The sequence below is a fragment of the Anopheles darlingi genome, chromosome 2, assembly GCF_943734745.1.
Source record: "Anopheles darlingi chromosome 2, idAnoDarlMG_H_01, whole genome shotgun sequence".
Taxonomy (NCBI): domain Eukaryota; kingdom Metazoa; phylum Arthropoda; class Insecta; order Diptera; family Culicidae; genus Anopheles; species Anopheles darlingi.
Window position 1 is genome coordinate 93,901,902 of NC_064874.1, and position 5,000 is coordinate 93,906,901.

General features: G+C 49.0%; 1 protein-coding gene across 9 annotated transcripts in view; it reads right to left on the bottom strand.

Annotated features, from left to right (window-relative positions):
• LOC125950087 (uncharacterized) overlaps window positions 1–5,000 on the bottom strand; it is a 35,878-nt gene that overhangs the window by 27,680 nt on the left and 3,198 nt on the right. The gene's annotated exons all lie outside the window — the stretch shown is intronic.

Here is a 5,000-nt window from a genome sequence, read left to right on the forward strand (position 1 = left end):
TCCAGGGCGCCACAACAATGGCGACGAGACCACCGTGTCCTTCTTGCTATCTCGCCGCAAAAGGACGAAACATAATTCGATGAACATAGTTGCTGTGTTTTTGTTCTTTCTTTGACAAAGAAAACCATTACATCAATCTATATTAATTGTGCAATGGCCTACATTTGTGTCTGTCGATTCGGTCGACGTTGTTCGTTTTTTGTTTTCCATTCCCCAATCGATTGACGACCACCATCATCGAAGCAAAAAATCAACATAAACAGTCCCCGGGGGGGTGAGCAGCATCCATCCTTCGCCATCCGCGAATACCAATATAATTCATTCGATTACTACCAACTTTAGTAATGGCTGGGCATCGCTCAGGGGGACACTGCCTTTATGGGTCCGATATCCGGATCGACGAGAAGCGTTGTTTGGCATTTTATTTTTGTTTTTCACCGGGACAACAAGTAAAAGCAGGTCAAGACGATGATGGACGTGCCTTACGGGTAAAGTGATTGGTTGCGCTGGCAACGCGAAACGGCCACACCGTCTGCCCAGTGCGACGACGATTTCATTGGCACATTTTATGTAGCAGCATCCATTAAAAAGGATCCCGGGGTGGGGTCGCGGTCCAACCATCGAACCTGGCCAATTTCACGCTCCAATCCATCTGAGCGCCCTCTCTCTCTCTCTCTCTCTGTCTCTCTATTCACAACACGCGATAATGATGCTTTGGGCGAAATTCTGCACCATTCCAATCCATTCCCGTTTCTCACGCTTCAACATAACGATGTTGCAGCACTTCGCCGACGCTTAACGGATCTGCGCTCCGCATCCGATAAATTGTCCAGATTTATCTCCTTATAAGATTCATTCTCGCGTCCCCAAGAGTGAGAGGGAGAGATGCTAATCTGCATGATCGCAATCTCGAATGCCACAAGCACTCCAGACTGCCTCGGTGCTAGTGCGCGCAGTCCATACAGGAGCACAATTTGTTAAACACTTTCCGCCTTACGCTCTGGTATCTGGTGCATACATTATCTTAAAGCACTTCGAGGCACGGCATCTCGGCAACAATGGATCCTTATCTGCGTAGCAATGAGACGCACAGGGAGTTGGGGGTTTATTAACTAAGCAATGAACTCATTTTAACCCCCGCCACATGATGACGCGAAAGACACCATGGGATGGGTTTTTAGGAATCCAAAAACCAAGTCCTTCCTTATGTGTTTCGTAAAACTATTTACAACATTTCCACACAGACAGAAAGTGCATACCATGGCACCGGTTGAGCCATTAATATTAATTACTGTGCACCGTACAGTGCGACGCCTTTTTGGTCCGGTACTTCCGATGCCAACTTCTTTCAGCTCTCGCTCCCGATGGCCTCGCTGGGCACACATGCTGCTCGGGAACATCATCATCATCATCATCATCATCATGGAGTGCAGCAAGGCTAACCAAGCCGAAGGGGCCCCTGGCGATGCGTGTGCGCTTCGGACAGCTCCGGTGTTTCTTACGGTACAAAACACACTTAGATAAGAGTAGATAATTAATCCAATTTATCTCCGGCTATCTCACTGTCTCTTGTCACTCTGTGCTCGTGATAATTGCCCCACTAACGCGCTTTGTAGCGCACATTATGGCTTCTGGTTCTATGGGTTACTTCATCACAATTTTTTTCCTTCATTTCCTATCATCTGGACAGCATAACTAGCCGGAGCCTTAGCCTCCAGAGCTCGCTCCCGTTTTTGTGTGTGAATGAATAAGATCGGAATGTGGCGAGTCGCGATCGTGGCTTCTGCTGTTCCCGCCGCTGCAGTTTGTGGACGCTCCGACGCTTGTCATACTACAAGATGACAGACCTTTTTTCCTTTCTTGTTTGTCACTTTAGAAGTATTAATTCAAATTAATTGCCATCGAGCGCGGACGCGGAACGCTCCCTCCTGAGCGGCCACCGTGAACAAGACGAAAATGCCACAAATTATCGCATTCGATGAACCGCGGATCAAGTGGCGCACTAAATCACAAGCGGCGCACCACCAACCAGAGGAGAGGGGGGTTCCGGTGGGAAACCTCATCGCAACTCAAGCAAGCAGCATCATCAGGGAGCAGAATCCGTCTCAGAAGCGGGGCGATGTTAATTGATCGTTAAGCATGGTGTATGGTTTGAAGAGCGAAAGAGTTGACACACCGAAGGGTGTCCCCCTGGGGTGGAAGAGGGAACCACATGCCAAAAGGACGCAAAACGATGGTTCATAAATTGTTGTAATGCTTCCCATGCGGATTAACACATACGTGGCTCATGTTGAGAGGAATGTCTAATTATAAAAAAGAAACTAAACAAATGGCCCCTGGCGGCCGGTCCTGACATTCGAAAGTGTTGAGCTTAACGCTGCGCTGCTTGGTTTGGTCCATTTGCTTTCCGCCAAAAATGAATCAACCGTTTTCGGCCGCCGCCAACACCACAACCACCTCGTTGTGGATGACTTAAGATTCTTTCCTTTCAGATGTCATGTCAGAGGCACCTCTTTATCGAGGACTGGCAACAAGGGAAGGATAATCAACGGCTGTCATCGTACAAAAGCCACCCAGAAAGAGGGACATCAAATTAAGGTAACAAGCGCATCGTACAAAAACCTTCATTCAGATGCTGTTGGCAAAGGAAGACGAGAACATAATGCACTTCGATGCATTCTTCTTTCCGCCCAAAAAGGGGTGATCGTACAATACATCTCGAAACGATTTCGTATCGATGAGTTGCACAAAACTGCGGAAAGGGCGGGCCGTGCCATAAACGTCGATCACCGGAGCAGTTCGTCATCCGAACAGAACATGAAGGACTCCCCACTAATGAGTAACGACCCTGCGTCTTGCGTATTGCGAAAGGCAAAAGGGATTAAAGGAACGAACGTGGAAGAAGGATCGTTCAGGGTGGGCCGTCGTCGATCTCGTGCCGATATTTCAATTTCGCAATCACAACGCGAACAACCGCGGAGAATGCAAAGAATAATGATACGATCAACGGTAACGAAATCTTTTGCGTTTTGCTGCCATTGTTTCACCGGATCGCCAGAGCCACGGTGAAAAAGGTCGAATACGTCGTCGTCCGTTGCGAACACAGCGGGATCGAGATCGCGAGAGATTGAAACGTTTGCGCTGGGTAAACAAATTTGTTCTACAAGCTGCGTCGACAACCAACCGACCAACCGACCAACCGAACAACCGACCAACTGGCAAGCGGTCACCTGAACGCGATCCGGACGGACGGCGAATCTGGTTACGCCATTTAGCAAGTGGATGCTGCTGCACACGGACTTATCAGCGAGTACCGTCTGTGTCTGCGGACCATTTGCAGTGACTCAGCCGGCCAACCAGCCAACCAGCCAGCCAGCCAGTCAACCGACTAGCCAGCCAGCCTGGTACTTACTATCACTTTGGCTGCGAGCAGCAGAGGAAAAGGGCAAAAATCGTATGCAAGGAATTAGCATAAAATGCTATTCTGCCTTCGTTCTTCGTACCGGATCCCGGCGTCTCAAGACGTGCACAGAATCTTCTCAAAGACAATCGTCTGGTCTGCATCTACTTACCTTCATTCTTCATACAGTTACGACCCAACGATGCTGTGTTCAAAGAAAATCTCAACTGCATACACTCTAGGGTATCCTGCGGAGTGCATTTTTTGCATTTTGCACACTCGCTAATTACTCTGCAAATATGATTCAGTACCATTTTCCCTTTCACTTGCCAATGGACACCACGGTGAGCCGCTGCATGACGATGCCTTGTGGTAAGTTATCGTTCGGCGAACCGGCGCTGAACTGGTTAGGACCTCGGTCACCATCGTCGTCATCGTCGTGATTTCACAATTACAACCAGCACGGCACACACATCATTTCCGCCCGGTGCATCTTGCATTTAGAAAATGTCACTCTGTCTCGTCCAACCGGGCAGCATTGGACGGGAGCATCGGACAGGTAATAGCGTGGAAACGATGGTTTGAAATGGTCGAGAGGATCAACAATGGCAAAGCCCTTCAAAAAAAAAAACCCCATCCCACCCATCGATCCACCACATTTCGCACTTGATGTCCGGATGCCATTCCGTGCCATGCCATACCATGCCGTCACTCCCAGCGAGTGTGCGTGTGTGTGCGATGTGCGACGTATCTGCGACGTCGATCGAGAGGAGGTTGCACAAGACGAAGAAGACACGATTGCCATCGTTCGCTCGATGCCAGTTTCTTTACTCAACTGCGGTCACCGTAAGTCCTCGCGAGTCTCAGGAATGACACACGGCAGGGCAAAACGCAGAATTAGCTACAATTGCACCCGGTTGCAGCCAAACCCAGGTTCTTCATCATCTTCGACACGATATGATGATGATGATGATGATGAGGACGCCGTCGGTGATCGCTTGCGGTGCGTTTGCTCGTTGAGTCAATATTTAACGAAAATTATGCATGCAAAATTGATAATTGCTGGTCATCGAACGGGGAGGGCATGGGGATTCACAAAACCTGTGCAGCTGCATTTGTGAACAAACATGTGTCTATGTGTGTGTGTGCGAGCATGCGCGCAGCCTCGCAAAGATGTCTACAAATAAGCGAGACATTCGAGGCTGATTTGCATGCGAAAATTATCGGCCAAGGAAGAAGGTGCCGGCGAAGAAAGGAAGGTGGTGACTTATGTTGCGTGCGGCATCCATTAAGTTATTTGCTTCAACGTGATCTTCCGCCGCTCGTAAAACACAATCCCCATTCAAGTGTCGAGTGTGTCGGTGGGGAGTTTGCCGAGTGGACTTATCGCTGGCGCATATCACGAAATAAACCGGAACGGGAGTGAGACCCTGAGGCCCAGGATGACTTCATTTCAGTGGGCCATTCGATCGCCATGCTCTCCTGACCTTTGAAGCGTGAGCGTGAGCTGTTATCACTGGAAAGTAACAGTTATTTTCGCACATTCGCGCCAATGAATCAATCGGAGAGTGTGCGCTATTGCGTTATCAACGAAATTAAC